General features: G+C 48.3%; 1 protein-coding gene across 5 annotated transcripts in view; it reads right to left on the bottom strand.

The window, feature by feature from the left end:
• LOC147717179 (signal transducer and activator of transcription 5B) overlaps nt 1–20,060 on the bottom strand; it is a 1,664,723-nt gene that overhangs the window by 1,439,570 nt on the left and 205,093 nt on the right. For all 5 annotated transcript variants that reach the window (XM_086924123.1, XM_086924125.1, XM_086924127.1 and 2 more), the window contains exon 2: nt 8,816–8,913. The gene's annotated coding sequence lies outside the window, so the exon portion shown is untranslated. The remainder of the gene's footprint in view (nt 1–8,815; nt 8,914–20,060) is intronic.

Raw genomic sequence — 20,060 nt, 5'->3', positions numbered from 1 at the left:
AATGTGTGCACATGACCGAGTCTGGACAAAGAATTAACGATGAGAATACCAAAAGATTAGTGTATTCAAAAGAAAATAACAAAAAGAACTGCTTGTGTGATGACAAGATTGATTTTTACATAAAAAGTAGTTCATTGTGTATTACAGTGAAGAAGAAACAATACATACAAACAGACCTTTGCATTAAGTGAGAGAGATAGAGAACTTAGGCGAAGCCAAAGTCCACTCCTTGCACAAGTTAAAGTATTGGCACCAATAAGTATAGAAAGCTGCACTGTCAAGCCAGACCTAATAAATGCAGAACTCATTAGACCAGCCACTAGAATCTTGAATCCCTGATTTTCTAAATAATGTACTGGCCCTTGATTCTGTTGGGTGGTTATCATAAACATCATTTATTTAATTAGTGATTTTGTAAAGGAATGTCGTCTACTGCTGTTACGCTTCGAAATGCTTTTGTGATGCAAGATTGTTTTTAACGGCTAAATAAAATATACACTCTAATCCAACAGCCGGTATTTATGTGGTGTGATCCATACTTGGTTTGTGGTTTTAAATGTAAAAAAATCATAAGATTACTATTATTAATTTATATAAAACCATTCCTCAGATGAGGCATGAAATAGCAGCACATTGTCTAGAGGGCTAGGGTTACAGATGTCACTATTCTGGACATGTCTCCAGGGCACTGTAGGGAACAGCCTCGGCCTGCACTTGCATATCCATTGCTCCATATTACTTCTGTAGTATTGTCTCAAATTAAAGAGCATATAAAAGGCACATTTTCCCTGCTCACTTTTTTTTGTAAAGTTTATGCAAGAGGATGGCAAGTTAAGGCTGGGAATTAGGCAAACTTTTCATACAATACAGAAATCAAAAAAGCAGCAGGAACCTGCCTTAACCTTAAATAATTAGACCCCCCCAACACACCTGCTCTGCTGAATCTTCATTGGTTTCCAATCCAATACAGGCTTAAATTTACAATAATATGCAATAAGCATAAAGCATTACATAATGGTTACCCAAGTACCTTGAACTATTGGCTTTTGCAATAACATCTAACAAGGACTTTGACACCATTCAGCGCTTTCTAACTCCATCAACATGTCCTGACACCACGTAACTTCAATATACTACCACCCACGCTGAGAAAGCGAAAGGACTCTTGCCAGTTCAGGAAAGATTTGAAAACCTTATTCATAGACAACCTCACCCCCCCTTCTGAACCTCCTTCACTTAAAACTATTTTCATACACTGCTTTCAATCTGCGTCTACAGTCTGATGATATGCTCCTCCATATATTCTCTATTCTTCATGCCACTCAGCACTGACCACTTTCCTTCTACCGTTATTTGTTGTTTCTTGGTTTATCTTACTCTTATAGCTCTGTCAAGTGGCCATTTGGTAACATGGAAGCGCTTTCTGAAACTTCTTAATATAAATAAAATTATAAACACAGACATTTGATAGTTTGTATTGTTCCATGTGTAGTGCCTTGAACTAAGCCTGATGTCACCTGGAAACCCACGTAGAGATTTATAGCAGCTGTGACATGGTCATGGTGATTGTGACCGAATATAAGCTGAGCAATAGAATTCAAGGTTAGCAGGTGGAAGGCTAGTTTATTATTTAATTGAATGGATATTTGTTATTATCTCAAGAGTTGAGCACAAAATAAAAGGGCTGATTAATACATTTGTAAAGTACCTTTTTGCAGTTGATATATGTTAATCTGCTGGTGAAGGGAACTATGTTTTTCTGAAGCACAAACAGATTGGGTAAAATCATGAAACTGCATGGTATTTCCAATGTACTAAGAATGCGGCTATGAATACAATATTTTAAAATGTACAGAAATGAAAGACTTAATTCATAACTCAGGAATTTACATATTTCCATGGAGTGTGTAGCTTATTCAGATATAATTCTTAATCGTCATGCTATTAGGAGCCCGCAGCAGTGTACAAAGAATAAAGTCACAGCACCGAAAAAACATTTTGAAGAAATTCAAGAGCACAACAACCTTAAAATAAGAAAGCTTGGGGGGCGTGGCCAAGATGGCGGGGTGAGCGGACGCTTCCTCCCGTAGCTCCTCCGGCCCGGCTCAGCTTGAGCCCCGATTCCTGCGCCTCTCTCCCCCCGCGGCTGCACTGCGGGTGAGAGAACTGTGCCGGAGTTCCTGGGGCACATTTTGGTGCCACTTTGACTTCTGGAGCCCCGGGGGAAGTTCCCGAAAAGTTTATTCGGAGATCGCTCCGAGGACTAGAGCCCGGGTCGCCCCGAGGAGAGGAGCCTGGAGGCGGAGCGTAGTGCGGCGCTGTCCGCGCGCCTTGGCTGGCCCGAGTGCTGAAAAGCGGAACGCCGGAGATCCCGAAGGAGCGGACTAGAAGGACTCCGCGGAGCGAGGTGGCTTCCTGGCGGTGCTCTGGTGGCAAGCACCATTGCTGGGCGACGGACTTTAGCCCTGTACCGGCGATCCCCCCACTACCCGGGGTCTCGAGGGGCGACGCCTTGCGAACTCCGCGCCCGGAGGCGCTGGATGGCGGAGTTCGAGCAGTGCCCGAGCCGGGCAATCGACTGGTGATGGGAGGAGGCACCGGTTTCGCACTTTCCGGACCCGTTATCATTTGAGAGTTGCCCACGGACTTGCTGGCCCGGGCTGCCTTCTTGGGTCCCACCTTCCCGCCATCTTGTCTTTGTGTGGCTGAGCCCGGTGGCCCCTGCCCGCGCCCTTCTCACACGGGAGCCTCGACTCGTTCTGGCGCCAGCTCATCTACTGCCCTCCCTGGGAACGCGAGACGGGAGGCCTACTCTTCGGACATTGCTGCCTGCCCTGCTGGCCCGAGGGCCGTCTTGCCCATGCCCGGACCGCCATTTTGTCGCCTGTGACGCACTATCCTTGTCCTCGGCGACGGCCTCACATCTGGTGCCCGCGAGCGGTGGCGCTCGCCTACAGCAACTAATCCTGGGCTTTGCCGGGCCCCAAGATGACTGGAAGACGTGGCGCGGCACGGGGTGATCGCACCTTGCCGGAAATGCTCGGCAGGTCCCAGCAACTACGCGACAGGACGCAGCCGTCCCCGGGGGCCTCCCGGGCATCAACGGACGCAACTGCGGGCGAGCCGCCGGTCACGCGGTCCTTCATGGAGGACTTATTCACCTCCCTCAAGGAGGAATTTCAGACTCTTAAGACCGAAGTGGCTGGAGAGGTCCGGGAGGTGCGCAGGGAAGTCGAGGGCCTGGGCGAACGGGTCGATACTGTGGAGACGGCGGCTCAACGCCGTGATGAGGAGATAACCCATCTCCAACAGGACGTCCTCCGCCTCCGGGAGCAATGTGTCGCGCTCCAGGCCCACTCGGAGGACCTCGAGAACAGGTCCAGGAGGAACAACATCCGGGTCCGGGGTGTTCCATCCGCCGATGAAGGTGTGGACCTAGTGGCTTATCTGCAGGACCTGTTCCGTGACATCTTGGAGGAGGGAGCGGATTTCCCCATCCGCATCGACAGGGCACACAGGGTGGGCCGCCAGCGCCAGTCATCAGCACCCCCGCCTGATATCCTGGCATTCTTGCCGGATTTCCCTCTAAAGGAGCGCATCATGACTGAGGCCCGTAGGAAGCAACCATTGACCTTCCGCGAGAGACCTGTGGCGCTCTATCAGGACCTGTCTGCCATCACACTGCAAAAGCGCAGGTCTTTCCGCATCGCTACGGACTTTCTGCGAGAGCACGAGACAGCCTACTCCTGGGGTCACCCCTTCCGTCTTATCTTTCGATGGAATGGGGTACTGCATCAACTGCGCTCCTTACAAGATGTCTGCGGGGTGCTGGGTCTTACTGCTACGGAGGAGGACGGGGCTACACCCGCATGGAGGCGCCCCGAGCGGCGGGGCCGACGGAGGTCGAGAAGGCGCCCATCGTCAGCGCCAGTGAGTCGCCCGGACTCGCCCACCATCAGAGCTGACATGGCGGAGGCCCTGAGGACTGCGGCCAGGAACTTGCCTGAATCTACTGGTGTGGCCTTGACGGCCTAATTTTTCTCCGGGGGGAGAGGCTCTTAGCTTTCACGATGCTGGGCTGGGGGTTGGGGGGGCGGGGGGGGGGGGGGTGGTGTGTGGCTGGACGTCCACTTGACTGTTTTCTGCAGACTCGCCCATTTGGGCTAGACTGAGACTATGGGGTGTTGTTTTTTGCTTTTTGTTTTGGCCGGTTGCCATCAATGGTTTTTGGGGGGGTTTCATTGTTGGTTTGTTGTGGGGGGGGTCCCGTCCGAAGCTGTCCGAACGAGTACGATGCCGCCTCTGGCCTTCCCTGCGCCCCTGCCCCGCGCGCCCCCTCCGCTGATCCCCCGCCTGCTGCATAGCGCGCTGTTTTCCTGGAGGCGATGCCACCCCTGAGAGTAGTGACCCTTAATGTCAAGGGTCTGAATAACCCCGTAAAGCGTAGGGCGATCCTCTCCCTATTGGAGGGGTCGCAGGCGGATATTTGCCTCCTGCAGGAGACCCATTTACTCTCCAGAGATTGCCATAGGTTGCGCTCTGCCAAGTTCCCCACTCAACTTTTTTCCTCTGCTGCGACTAAGACCGCTGGGGTGGCCATTCTTCTAGCCAGCTCCTTTAGGGGGGAGGTGCTGTATAAACATGCCGAGCAGAAGGGGAGGCTCCTAGTGTATCGCATGCGCTTAGGAGGTGTTGCCTTTACGGTTGGTTCGGTTTACAGCCCAAACGATCACCAGGATCGTTTCCTGGACTCGGTGTTGGTGGACGTTACTGCCTCGCCCGATCGCCATGTCATCCTGGGGGGAGACCTGAATATGGTCTTCGACTCCACTCTAGATAGGTCTGCCCAGCGTTTTCCGCAGACAGGGGAGCTTTCTAAAGCGGTGCGGGACCAGATTGCAGAGATGGACCTGCATGACCTCTGGCGCACCATGCATCCCACCGATAGGGACTACTCCTACTTTTCCCACGCACACCGCACTTATTCGCGGTTGGATTATCTTTTGGTGAGCGGCCCACTTCGCTCGGCCGCCACGGCGGCGGACATCGGGGTCTTGTCTCTGTCCGATCATGCGCCGGTCTCCGGAGTTTTTGCGTGGCCGGCGCCCCCCCCCTCGAGAGGGATGTGGCGGCTTCGGGACACGCTTCTCCATAAGAAATCGGTGGTGAAACGAGTGGAGGAGGTCATCCAGGACTACCTGACCCACAATAACAACTCTGACACGTCCCTGGCTACACAGTGGGCGGCTTTGAAAACAGTCGTCAGGGGAGAGTTTATCTCCATTTCCTCGGCTGAAAATAAGGAACGCCAGCGCAAGAGGGAAGAACTGACGGCGCAGGTTAGGGAGCTTGAGCAGGTCTACCGCCGAACGGGGGCACCTCGGGTTTGGAAGCAACTGAAGGCGGCACGAAAACTCCTCTCTGCGTTGGATCTAGATCGAGCGGAGTACGCAGCGCTGCGCCTGAAACATGCCTTTTACACTGGCGGAGACAGGTGCGGTAAGCTCCTGGCCCATAGGCTTAGGGTTGCGCAGCAACGCAATGTGGTGAAGGAGCTGGTGGGAGTGGATGGGATCCCGGTTTCCGGTGACGCGGAGGTGGCAGATACCTTTCGATCCTTTTACGAGGCACTGTACGCTTCAGAATCTTCCCCACCGGGAGAGGCTGAGGCCTATCTGGAATCCGTGACCCTCCCGGTCTTGGACCCCTCCCAGGCGGACCACCTAGAGAGGGACATTCACGTGGAGGAGGTCATCTCCGCGATCGCACGGCTGAAGCATGGCAAAGCCCCGGGCCCGGATGGCTACACGGCCTTGTTCTACAAGACCTTCTGTCCCACTGTCGCTCCTCTCCTGGCTCGCTTGTTCAACTCCTTCTCCGAACCGGGCGCCATCCCACCGGACCTCCTCTCGGCGACTGTGTCGGTTATCCCCAAGCCGGGGAAGGACCGGACCTTGTGCGGCTCGTACCGGCCCATTTCGCTCCTAAATGTGGACCTCAAGCTTTACACCGGAATCTTGGCGGCCAGACTGGGTCTACACTTACCAGGTTTGGTGGAGGCAGATCAGGCCGGTTTTGTACCCGGTAGGCAGACGGTCGACAACACGAAGAGAGTGATGCACGTCCTGGAAAAGGCCTCACGCGTCCCGGGGGAGCGGATGCTGCTATCGGTCGACGCGGAGAAGGCCTTTGATAGGGTTCATTGGCCATACCTCGAGCTGGTCCTTGGGAAACTAGGGATCGGCGAGAAGTTCCGCACTATGGTCTTTAACTGCTATAGGAGACCGTCGGCGTCAGTGCGTGTCAATGGACACAGCTCCAGCAGCTTCACCATTGGGCGCGGCACGAGACAGGGTTGCCCTCTCTCGCCGCTCCTCTTCGCCCTTTATATGGAGCCGTTTGCGCAGAGGATCCGCGACAACCCGGACGCTATTGGGGTGAAGATGGGGCAATACACACACACTGTCAGCCTATACGCGGACGATGTCTTGTTGACCCTAGATGACCCCAGGCGGTCGCTCCCTGCCTGCGTCCAGGAGCTGAACGCTTTTGCCCGCGTTGCGGGCTTTAAAATGAACATGACTAAGTCGGCTGCACTGGATGTGTCGCTCTCTGCCGACACCAGACGGGACCTTCAAAGTCTCTTCCCTTTGCAGTGGTCCTCCTCCACGGTGCCTTACTTGGGCATTTTGCTTGCTCCCACCCTGCCTGCCATGGTCGCAGCTAACTATTCCTCTCTAGGCAAAAAGATAAAGGAGGAACTCGGCCGATGGAACAAGGGCCTACTCTCGTGGCTGGGCCGTATTGCGGCGGTGAAGATGACGATACTGCCCCAGATCCTGTATCTTTTCCGCGCTCTACCTCTTCAGCCCCCCGTGGGCTGGATACGGCAGGCGCAGGCAGACATCTCCCGCTTTGTGTGGCAAGGCCGTAAGCCTCGGATGAAGCGGGTCCTCTCCATGCTTGCCCCGGAGGCGGGAGGTCTCGGGGTCCCGGACCTCCGGAAGTACTTTCAGGCGGCGCAGCTCCGGTACCTGGTGGAGTGGAGCCGGTGGGAATCGGACAAACACTGGCTCTTTCAAGACCAGGCAGTTGCGGGCCGTACCCTCCAGGAGGTCCCGTTCCTACGGCGCGTTCACCGCCCGCCTAATCTCTACGCTCCTTTATCACCCGGGTCCCGCTAAGAGTGTGGGACGCGGTGTGTGAGCTACGGGAGCTCACCACTTTTCCGTCGCCGTTCTCTCCCATCGCTGGCAACCCGGACTTCACTCCGGGCCTGGAGCCGGGGGCCTTTTCCCACTGGGTGAGTGCGGGATGTAGAGCGCTTTTCCAGATCTACGGGCCGGAGGGCGTGCTCCCCTTCCAGCAGCTCCGGCAGGAGTTTGGCCTGACGGAGGGGGACAGACTGCGTTACATGCAAGTCCGCCACTGGGCTCTTCAACCCTCAGTGCGTGACGTCGCCGCCCGTACAATTACGCCCTATGAGCGATGGTTGGTGACCCGGGCCTCGGATGCCAAACTCATCACTGATTTATATAAATTTCTCCAACCCCCGCCGTTTCACTACCATAACCCAGGGAGGGAGCGCTGGCACAGGGAACTGGGCAGGACCCTGAGCCACAAGGAATGGGACAAGATTGCGTATCGGGCGAGGCACTCTGCGTACCACACTGGGCTGACGGAAACCTTCACTAAAGTGTCCACCTATTGGTACTACACCCCGGAGCGGCTCTACGAGATGCGCAAACTAGGCGATAAGGGTTGTTGGCGCGGCTGCGGACAGGAGGGCACCCTCACGCACATTCTCTGGGAGTGCCCGGTGCTGTCGGCCTACTGGAAGGAAGTCTTAGATGAGGTGGATAGGCATTTTGAGATTGAGCTCCCGCGCTTCCCCGCGTATGTCTTGCTTGGCCTCCCCAATGACTTGATGTACCCGCTGAAATCCCGCAGGGGCAGGCAGATTGCGATTGCGCTGGGCTCAGCCGTTCAGAACATACTTGTCCTTTGGCGCACCCCCACTGCCCCCTCTATCACTGGTTGGTTGCATAGGCTCTGGCAGGTACTGGGTATGGAGAAGATATCGCTAACGGTGGCTGGGAATGTTGACCAGTTTGAGGAGCTCTGGCATCCCTTTTTGGCACTACTGTCCACGGAATTTCGCGAGCTAACGTGCCCACGGTACTTGCGCCTCCTTAGGCTGACAACGCCGGCGCCAGCGGCGGAGTGATTGTGCGGATTGGGGACCGGGGGCTGGGGGTGGGAAGTGGGGTTATATGCTTCTAATGCTGCTTTTCGGACGGGGATGTTGGGGTGTTGTTTTCTTTTCTTTCCTCCTTGCTTTTCTTTCTTCTCCTTTTCTGGGGTCGAGGGGCTGGTGGTATGGTATGCTTCTCTTTTGCTGTGTCGCAGAGTGCTATTCTGGCTTGGCCTTGCCTAGGGAGTGGGGGCCTACGGGGGGTTGTTTACAGTGCCTTACTGCCTTATGTTTTTTGCCTTGTTACCCTCTGGGGCACCCTGCCTCCCTCTTCTTCTTCTGACTCGCTGCAACGTTTTGCTTCTTGTATTGTATGTTTGCCTGACCTCCTGCTCCCCTCCCCGTGTTTTTTATGCCTTAATAAAATACTTTAAACCTAAAATAAGAAAGCTTTTTTCCAAGAGTCTATCAAAGAACTTTTAAAAGATAAATGGTCCATCTTTTGATCTTTGCGAATTCAAAAGTATGATCTAATTATTTTCTGAACCACAAAACACTTTAATTTCCAAACATCTAACTCTATACACTATTGCACAAACGTGTTTGATTTTCTTTACTTACAGTATCTTTAAATTACAACGATGTGGGCTTGTGTCTGGCACTGTAAAATTTTGAAAGTTGTATTCCCCATATACATAGGCAAGATCTTCGCCTCTGAGCTGAAACGAAGTGGAGAAGGAAAATTAGATTTGTAGACTCTTTCTGGTCACAATATCTCAGAACATCGGTCATCAAGCGTCAGATCCGTAGCAGAGGGAATAATGCATTTAGCAACCTACTGTTGGAAATAGTACAAAAAATGAATCAATGAAAGAAACGCTATTACTAGATAAAGTTCACTTTAGACCAAAAATACAATCAATAAAACATTGGAATTATTGCACTCGGAATGTAAGGTGAGCAACCAACTACATGTTACAGTATTTACGCTATATAACATGTATGTATTTATGTATGTATGTATGTATGTATGTATGTATGTGCGTTCTTAAATAGCGCACAACTTACCCTAGGGAATCTCGGCGCTTGCCTTGGGAACCCGTCCTGGCTTTTCCCTGTGAGATAACCCGTACTGGGCATCCCCAAGGTGAAAGCCAGGCATCCCGCCGCGGGGGCCGTTGTGGAGATTAAGCAAGCTAATGCCCAGAGTTGGAGAGTGTGAACCCGTGATTAGAGTGGGCAACGAAGCAAGAATTATCGAGTCCGTGGACAATTGGGCTCAAGACCCTGCCGCGTCGGGAATTGAACCCTGACCCTGACCTCTGCTTCAGGGTATGCCTCCTCTAACCAGTGAGCCACACTTCTCCAGCATTAGAAAAGGCAACTGGTCGGGACTTGCAAGTCTCCGATTCTTATTTATGTATTTTTTTTAGTTCTACAAACATATGCAATATACATTAAGAGTATAAAAGTAATAAAATATAAAAAAATGGCACTTAAAGGTTGCAGCAAGTTTGAACAAAAAAATAAGCTAAATTAACCATTGCAAGAACAAAATACAAAACATGAACCACAAGCAGAAATCGTGCTACGTTTTAGGCAGACATGTTGAAGGGCAAAATGAAAATGTTGTCGCTCACAGTGAAGAGAGCCGACTCATTTCTCCTTGCAGTAGTCTAGGATAGGTGGAAGAAAAATGTGAATGGCATATGAACAGACCAATGGATGAATAGAGGTGATAGAAAACAATTTTATGATGGAGTTAATAATATTATCACAATTAATGGATTGAATGTAGTAAATGACGTGGGTGGTCGGATTTCGATTTTGCCAAAGTGGTGCTGCAACGTGTCCAATACCGGAAAAATTAACAAGGTTTAACTGTAACCCGAAGGTTCGGAATAAATAAATATATATGTATCATACTTATAACCAATGAACAAAAGAACCCTAAAATAAATTCAGCCAGGATTCAAAATTGAGCACAGAAATCAAAAGTAATTCAGAGTAATTTCCTCATTGACACTAAGTTCACCCATCAACACACATTGGTTTGAATCAGAAATCTAAATGTGTCACTAATAACTCTTCTAATGACCTGTTCCAGTCTGTAGGCCTGCTGCATAAGGAAACTGTTAATGTTTTGCTAACATACAGTCCCATTGTGAAAATGATGAGTGGTCTGCCTTGCAGGCGATTATATATTTGTAATTTATAAAGCTGTTACTTAAGATTCTTCTTGTGATATAGATGTTTTAGAATCAAAATAATATACTCACACATTTCTTGATTTTTTTTAATATTCTACAACAGCTATAGTTTTGGTAAATTATACTGAATACATTGTTACTTTTGCACCTACAGAGACGAGAGTGACAACTTCCAATATAGCCAGTGAGGCTAACGTGGAGACTGGAAGGCTTAGGGGCACTTGCATTACTAAACACTACCTTACCTAATATGTTTTGGCTTTGCCCCAATTTAACTGAATGCAGATGCGGTGCCTGCTATAAAAAGCGCAATGAGCGCCCTCCTTGGAAAAACTGGAAGGAGAATTTTTCTCGATTTTGAGGTTTGTTTCTGCCCATGTAAGGGTATTAGGATCTAAAGCAATACCAGCTCCTACTGTTTACTCATGTAAAGGAGCTGACAAAAACATCGCTCAAGCCCTTGTCCTATTGGATCTCCCGGCGGCATTCGACACGGTCGATCACACCATCTTGATCGACCGTGTCTCCAATGCCGCCATCCAAGGAGTGGCCCTTGACTGGCTCAAATCCTTCCTCCACCAGCGCTCACAGTCCGTCCACCTCTCCACTTTCTCCGCACCCTACACTCCCCTTCACTGTGGTGTCCCACAAGGCTCGGCACTATCCCCTCTTCTTTTTAATTTATATCTCCAACCACTGCTAGCCATCCTCCGCAACTTCCCGGTCACAATTTATAATTATGCCGATGATCTGCAGCTAATTTTCCCTGTCGATTCCCTCCCCTCTTCCCGCACCAACTTCCAGTCCACCATGCTAACCATAGCAGAGTGGATGTATCACAGCCACTTAAAGTTAAACCCCACCAAGACCGAGCTCGTCTTGGTGGGTGGCCCCAATCACCCATGGAATGCCTCCTTCTGGCCTACATCTCTGGGGACGGCACCCACTCCTGTGAGCTCCGTCAAAAGCCTGGGGGTGATCATCTCCCAAGATCTTTCAATGAGACCCCACATCAACGCGGTAACTTCTGCCTGCTTCTTCCACCTCAGGCGAATTCGCAAGATCAGCAGGTTTCTTAAAGAAGCCCTGACCCAGGTTGTCATTGCGCTCATCACCTCCAGGCTTGACTACGCCAACATCTTGTACGCAGGAATTCCTGCATGTCACCTCCATCGACTTCAGTTGGTGCAGAATCAAGCTGCCCGCCTAATTTTCTGCCAGCCCAAACACCAGCACGTCACCCCCCTACTCCGTAGTCTGCATTGGCTCCCTGTCTCAAAACGCTGCATCTTCAAACTGGCATGTACCACCTTTAGGGCCCTCGAGGACGCAGCTCCTAGGTTCATCTCATCAGCCTTGTCCTGTCATATTCCTGCCAGAGCTCTTCGCTCAGCATCTTTGAATCTCCTTGAGGTCCCCAGATTTAAAAGAAAAAGGCACGGTGGCCTGAGCTTCTCTGTCTTGGCTCCCGCCACCTGGAACTCCCTACCCCTCTCTCTTCGTCTCTGCCCAAAGTACGATAGCTTTCGTACTCTCCTAAAAACTCTGCTCTTTCAAGCGGCATATGACTAATCCCCTTCCTGGATCACCGCAATCTTTATCAAGAGCGCCAAGAAACCGATGGTGATAGTGCGCTGTATAAATAATTTTAATAGAATAATAGAATAATAGTAAAGGTGATTAACATTATTAAAAAAATTAGGAATTAAAAGGTATCTATTAAAACTTTTTAATGATTGCTATTCCAGAATAGAATGCACGCAGGTCAAAAACCTGATTCACCAATTAAATTAGTCACCGAAGGTCTTCAAGCAGTGTTTTCCCCCTGGGTGTTCAGTGTTCTGGTTCTGTGGCTAAAACTCAACTGTATTTTTATGACTTGTTTAATTCCTCTTGCCTGTCCCTATAACAAGCATTTACAATGCAACGGTTTCGCCTTCGGAAAAGTTTGAGCTATTGGCATTGTAAATGACAAACTTTTTATTTATGTGTTGGTTTTGAAAACAGATAAATAAATGGCATTCTCATTTACAATGCCAATAGCTTACTCTGTCGCAAATGCAAGACGTATTGCATTTGCACACACACACCCACACAAGAGCCCCCCACACACACACACACAAGAGCCCCCCACACACACCACACAAGAGCCCCCCACACACACATACACGAGCCCCCCACACACACATACACGAGCCCCCCACACACACACGCAAGAGCCCCCCACACAAACACACACACGCAAGAGCCCCCCACACACATACGCAAGAGCCCCCACACACACGCAAGAGCCCCCCCCACACACACACACGCAAAGAGCCCCACACACACGCAAAGAGCCCCAAACACACGCAAAGAGCCCCACACACACGCAAAGAGCCCCACACACATGCAAAGAGCCCCACACACATGCAAAGAGCCCCACACAGAGGTCAGGGGTGGCACAGAAGCAGAGTTTCACCAGCTGAGGCTCGCATGAAGCCTCTAGCATGAAATAGAGGGAGGGTAAGGGAGAAGTGATGAAAGAGAGGAGGTAACTCATACAAAATCATTATAGGTTTCTTTGATGAAGCAAGGTAATAGTGTATTGCCTGTTGCACAAAACGGTGAAGGTTTAAAATCATATGATGTATTAATCAATACAAGACAGGTTCCTTTTAAATCCAAGTACAGTTTGAAGTAGAAACCCCAAACTGAAACTGCATATTAAAAAGATTTAATTAAAAAAAAAGAATGACTGGTGCAAACTAAGTCAGACTGTATTATTCATTCAACCACATATCGCTTGTTCTTTTTCAAAGAAAAGGAATACTGAAGAAAATATTTAGAGCGCACATAGAAATCATTTTTTCACCACTTAGTACAAGGTCTGGAGCAAAGTCTGCTTTGATGCCGCTAAGAATTAGGAACAACGTTTTTTTCCGTTTAACGTCCTCCGTGCATGAAAAGCATAGGACAAAATAATTCCAATGGGTTAATGTCTCTATGGTTACCAGGTCACAAGCTCAAGCTCGAATGCCATCCCAGGATCCCTGGCTGACATCAAAGGGGCTGATTTACTGTAGCTGGATGAGGCGTTCCAGCCATTGTAAGACATGAGTGTAAAGATGTTTTATCTGTTGCAGTGACTCGTGCCCATACTAATGATATGCAAATTATACAGGCAGCAACAGCATGCCAAGGCGTAGAAGCAAGCTGTGCACACAAATGTTCCAGCAGTGTGCGCTTAAACACTGGTGGCTTTCAGGGTGCTTCAGTTTCCAGTAGAAAAGAGCAACTAACCAAGATACTCGATATTTGCTAGTATGCACAGGGGGTGCACTTGCAGTTTTACAGAAAGTATGCTGGGCTGCTTAAAGAAAACAGGATGTAAATATGACGTGGGGAAAGGCAGATGTGCACACGTCACCGCAGCAGGTGGGCGGGATGCGCCTCTCCATAAACAAACAAGTCACATCAAAGTGGTAATCGCCCCGAGAGGCGCATATTCCAGCTCGCCGTCCTTATGGGATTCCATTCGCCTACAAACCGAGAACCGAATATAGCGACAAATAAATAAATGAAGGCAAATGTGGAAGGAAATAACGGAAAACAGCAAGCTGGTATTCCACCGACGGTTACCCTTATGGCAAATATCATTTCGTCGATGTTTTATGCTGCTGTAAATACATATTCTCGTTCAAGACTCTCCTAGGCATGTTGGAGAAATCAACAGGGAAATTCATCGGGTGCTTTAGGAGATTTTGACTGGAAAATGCAGGCATACCTGAAAGAGGCGGCTTTATCAAAAATGTAACGGTAAATTTCTCAGGCGCAGATCTGACAGATAAACACTGGTACAAGGCCATTTGACAGCTAAAGGTCCACATAGGTGGGCTGGACAGACACGCCCACATGCGTGTATGACAGATCACATCCACAGGATGTTGTCAACCCACTGATCACATCGACAGGCGCACGAAGGCACGCCCGACACTACTGTGAACATCTGAACACGACATTACTATGCACATCTGTTCTGGAACGCGACACTACTGAACACATCTGTTCTGGAGCGCACTCGCATGCGTATTTCACATGCACATAAGGGCAGATTAGTCAGGAAGATTCATAGGCATCAGGTAAGAGGACATATACAGAAGCCCACGTTAGTAAATAAGCAGGCCTGCTTACAGGAGGTCTGACAAGCAGATATGCATAGCAAACGGTCCTATGAAGAGGCAAGTGAACTGGTACAGAAGGGTACTTTAGATAAGCAGGCCTGTTAGACTTAGAAGGCAGGCTTGAAAGCCCAGCTGAGGCATGTTTCTTTCATATGGTCAAAGATTTTTTGAACAGGCAGTGCAGACACATTCAGGGATGAACGGTTTGACAAACGCACTCCCACGTCGCACATCCAAGGAGGGAAAAGGTTTGACTGAGGCACTCCCACGTTTGCCACTGCTTGCGCATTGGGAGCCCAGTCCAGAGCGGAGCATCCCCGTAAAAATGCACAAGGCGCAGTGTCTGCAGCGGGTGCCGCCTCCCCATGCACACCAGGGAACGACGGCACCAGCAGCGTCCTCCGTGAGCATGCAGGGCCCAGGGCGGCGTGAACACCCGAGCAACACAGCACTCACCGTGGGCGGAGGCGCGGGGCTGCAGCTGTCCTACTCGGCAACACCTGCCCGTCTTCGGGGGCTCCCTGCCTGGGATGCTGCGTCTCTGCCTCTCACTGATCCCGAGCATACCCCGCCCCTCTGATCTTACACCGCCCCGCCCAGACTGCAGGGTGCGGCTAGCAGGGACGGCTGCTCAGCAACGCGCGCAGCCATTGGACGCCAACGGTGGACGAATGAACAAGTACATCGATTGGTCTATAGTGAACGGCTCTAAGTGTAGGAAGCTCTCAGGGGAGAGCAAACGACCCCGGGCAATGGCATAAAAGAAGGACTACATAACAGCGCTATGGCTCCTTGCGACAGCGGCAATCCGGTCTCCCTCTTCAGCATGGGAGACCGGCAACGTCCTCCGCTTCTTCCGGGGCTCCCTCCAGGCAGGCCACGGGAGCCCCGCGTGGGCCGCCATACTTCTTGTGGGCCGCCGTCTTCCTTCTTCCCCCGGGCGGCGGGGGGGCAGGCACTTCCGGCCGGCCGCGCTAGGATTGGCCGGCCGGCTGAAGAAACCCCCGGGCGGGGATCGAGCAGTAAGGGAGGGAGGGAGGGGGAGAAAGGGAGGGAGGGGGAAGGTCACTCACCTGCAGACCTGGGCATAATAAGGAGACCCGTCCCGAGCAGCAAGGGAGGTGCCGGCAATGCCGGAACAGATTCGGGGGCGTTCCCGGCTTTCGCCTGACGTCGCGTGACGTCGGCAAAAGCCAAAGAATCTCGGGAACGCCCCCGTGTCTGCTCCGGCATTGACGGACAGGCCCCTCGTCCAATGGCTAGGCTCCATTTATGGAGCTAGCCAATGGGACAGGGGGGCGTATTCCAGAGTCACTACTGCAATCAAGAGATTTCTCTGGAGGCGGAGCCTAAAGGCTCCGTTCCCCAGCGAAACCTAAAAAGGGGCTAGCACCGTACTAATGGACAACAACAAAATCCGTACTGTTATTTCGTACACATACTACATGCTGGGCAATAAACATATTAATCCATCTTGGTGGCACAAACACAAATTGGTAAAGGCCTCCAGCCACACACGTCAAACACTAACCACTACGATAAATATACAAAGTTACTCTAAAGCATCATATGAACCACATCCCCACTAATGATGATCTAATTCAAACTGAAAAACAGATTTCAGTCTGAAAATCCTCCAGAGCTTTGTCTGAAGGTATCAAAGTTCCTGGCAATGGTACAATGTCATATTAATGGCAATACAGTGCTATACAGTGTGGCTCAATGATTAGAGCAGCAGACCCTGATGCAGAGGTCTAGCCCGGGACCAGGGTTCAATTCCTCGCCGGGTCTTGGGCTCACAAATTCCACGGACCTGATCATTCTCGCCTCGGTGCCTATTCCAATCATGGAGTCCCACTCTGCAACTCTGGGCAATAGCTTGCTCAATCTCCACAACGGCCCCCACAACGCTAAGGATGCCTGGCCTCCACCTTGGGGGTGCCCAGAAGTGGACGCCTCACAGGGAAAGCCAGGATGGGTTCCAGAGCGGTATTCGTACAAGCGCCTTGAGACCCTTGCGGGTGAGTAGTGCGCTATACAAGTATCAATTTTCAAAACATTTTTTATACAAATATCTATAACAATTCATGATCTGAATTTCTTTCGACTATGAAAGCACTGTGATACCATAGGGTATGAGATACAGAGTGTCTAGAAATTAGACCTCAAAGATCAAATATTTTTAATTCTAATTTTGCTAAATCAATTAATTACCAGCTACTTCAGTTTGTAAAAAATAGCATTTCCTTAAAATAGTATGGGTTAGCAACATCAACTTAAATGCTAAGCATCTATTATATGAAGTTCTACAAAAATTGCTAGCAATTTGCTTTTGGTTCCTGGGTAGGGTTAGGCTGGAATGGCTGAACTGAGGTTGGGTCATTATCTTTTTGTTTGGGAAATCTAACAAAGTAACAAGAAGTACCTTTCAACTTGTAATATGGTAAATATTTGTCAGTTTAGAACACATCCAGTGGTGTATGGAAAATAATAATTGACTCATAAGGGTAATAAATTACAATCGATCCACTCAAGGGTACAAATACACTAAATAATGAAGAGGTAGTAATTCATTGGTACACTAGGCCTAAACAACTGAGCTCTTGTATTGATGAAAACCAATCTGCTAAACTGTCTGTAATGAATCCTTCGCTTTATTTAACCCAGTGGTTATGTCAAATGATGTTTTAATGTAGGACTTTTGGAGGGAGCAGAGAGGTAGGATAAAGGAAAAAAAAGGAGAGGGGCTGAAAGACAGAAGTATCATTTTAAAAGTGAACCTAGGAAGTAAATGCAAGACATATGTCACAGGTACAACTACCCTTGAGCAGGAAAATGGAATATTGAACAAATTCTGCAATCTACATTACAAAGACTGAGGGTTCTATTATGAGGCAAACAATGTATCCCAGAACCCTAAATTTACAGCAGGACATGTTATGTCCTGTTAAGACTACACTTACTAAGCACTTGTACACATGACAAGGTTTCATGGCATGAAAGCATGTGAGACGTGGCCTAGCAGACCTCACCTGTTCGCCTATGTATTTACTGAACAGCCAGATGTAGATCTCTATAAAAGGATAACATGTTGAATTTAGCAAAATAGCAGGTTCAAGTACCAAGAATGAACAGCTCACCTCCCTCTATTGTCGACTGTGTAGCATCCAAAGTAGATCAAGATCAGAAGAACGGCATATTAGGAAATATTTCTTGATCCAATTCTTTAAAACAAACAAAGTCATGTTTGTTGATAAAGTGGTGGAACAGAGAAAGCCTTTTAAATTAAATTCTGGGTTCACGAATCAGCAAATCAGCAATGCTAGAATACAGGAGGAATAAGACAATTTCGATGCACATTTATTGATTCGCTGTGCTGCATTTGAATTGACTGAAGTTGTATTTTTTTTACAAGTACCTTCAGTTGGCATATGTACAGAAAAATACTGTAACCAAGTTGCGATATAGCAACGTCTAAGAGGGCAGCTTTTCTCCACTATGGGGTGAGAGGGTAGGGTGTGCTTCAACTGTTTGATGTGATCCAAACACGCATGCGTTACTGCATTAAACTTGCACTACATACTGATGTCTGAATCAAATTTTACACCACAGTTTTTTTACATTCTCAGCTGGAGTTGAATATAGATCTGACTCAGCTGACCAGTATTCAGATGACAACAGGTTGTGGTCACCAACTATCACAGCCATCCTATCTGTTCAACCTCACACAGTTTGATATTAAAAAACAATTGAGCATCGATATAGGAATTATCAAGGCAATAATTATTCCAACCAGTAAAGAGCCTGCCCAGTAAAGCCAATCGTCTTACATTTTACTATGGAGCATTACATGGTCAATGAGGTCAAATGATATTGACTAACTGTTTTTCATCAGAAAATAGTCAAGGTTTAGCAAGTATAAATGTAAATGAACCTCTGATTACTCCTAAGTGTTGTATTTTCCTCAGGCAATCAAAGGCCTACACAAACCAAGGGTGATGACACAGTAACATATATGGGTACTGATCGTGATGATTTCGTCACAATTATAATCTGGCACATCACGTATCTATACTTAGGGAGGGCAAAAAAGGTGTTCTTTACTTAATTTGTCCCCTTCCCACATGCACTAATTTGAGCTATTTCACTGACAAATTGTGATTCCACTATTTCACACGGTTCAGTTTCTTAAGTGGAATGCAGATTGTGACTGAAATAAAATCATCAAAGCTAACCTAGGTGTAAGCCAATGTTACCATGTTTAAGAGAAAGAACACAAGCACTTTAGCACTGGTAAAATCCTAAGGCCAACAAAAACTAATTCAGAAAAAAATAGGAGGGTGAAGGCAGTAGGTTTTGGGGAGACCCGGCTGAGAGGGCCAGGTCCAGCATGTGTTATTGGGATTTTAGGCACATAAGGATGCTTATGAGGCACAAAGTCTCTCCACATGGAACACATCCATGGCCTTAAATTATAACGTCAAACAAGAATATAAATTCCCTTTGGTAACTAAAATTAAAATATTTATCAACCATGCATCTCAATTATGCCACAAACCATCCATCTCAATTCTCTGAGAAACCACTAAGTCTATATTTGCAATGCCACAAGACAGCCAATGAATTTTATTAGAATGTCACCTATATTTTATTAAAAACCATTAAAACCATCAAGAATTATTTGTTATGCAAAATTCATAAATCAACACATAGAGAAACATATGTAATTATTTTTTCATATTTTACATAAGAATCGTGTTGATTGGTACAAAGAGTGATGCAAAAACACACATTTTTATATAAAAAAATTTTTAAAACACAGATCACATATACATCATATGTGCATCATATCCAAAATATAAAAACCGTTAAAAAAGATTTTTTGGTTTATCCTCTAAACAAAGATTAAAAACATAGATCAAGAGAGGAGAGCAACAAGAATGACAATACACGTATTCATGGACTAATCCAGGTCAGAGAACTCAAATGCCAGACATGTATATAATCAAGTATTATTATCACGATGAATGGCGGGTGCACTGGATTTAGTTTACCTCAAGCATCGGCGCGTTTCGGTGGTTTATGCAGAATAATGGCCACCTTTATCAAGACAGATATAGAATGTCTCTACTTTTACAATCTTCAGATAGATGCCCAAATCAAATGTGGCATGTGTCCTAAGGCGTAAGCATTCCTTTATAGCGAAATTGATCCGCTGTGCATTATAAAGATATCTTCCTTCCCATCCCACAGTACATGGACAGCTCGACTAAAGTGGTTTATTAAATGGTCATGAAATGTATGCAATCAATAAACAGTTGCCTGCATCTTACATTGTTTTCCTGAACTAGAGATTAAATAATGAAGAAATTAACTCCAGGAGTATTTTTAGTTGTTGATTGCTTTAACCCGTTTAGAGCGTCGAACATTCAGCGCCCAGTGCTGTGTTCGAATAACGGGTGGGGCCGCGTCGGCCAACGGACGTGCGCAGCA

This window comes from Lissotriton vulgaris, chromosome 5, assembly GCF_964263255.1.
Source record: "Lissotriton vulgaris chromosome 5, aLisVul1.2, whole genome shotgun sequence".
NCBI lineage: Eukaryota > Metazoa > Chordata > Amphibia > Caudata > Salamandridae > Lissotriton > Lissotriton vulgaris.
The sequence above is the reverse complement of the archived record's forward strand: the minus strand, read 5'-3'. Positions and strand labels throughout refer to the sequence as shown.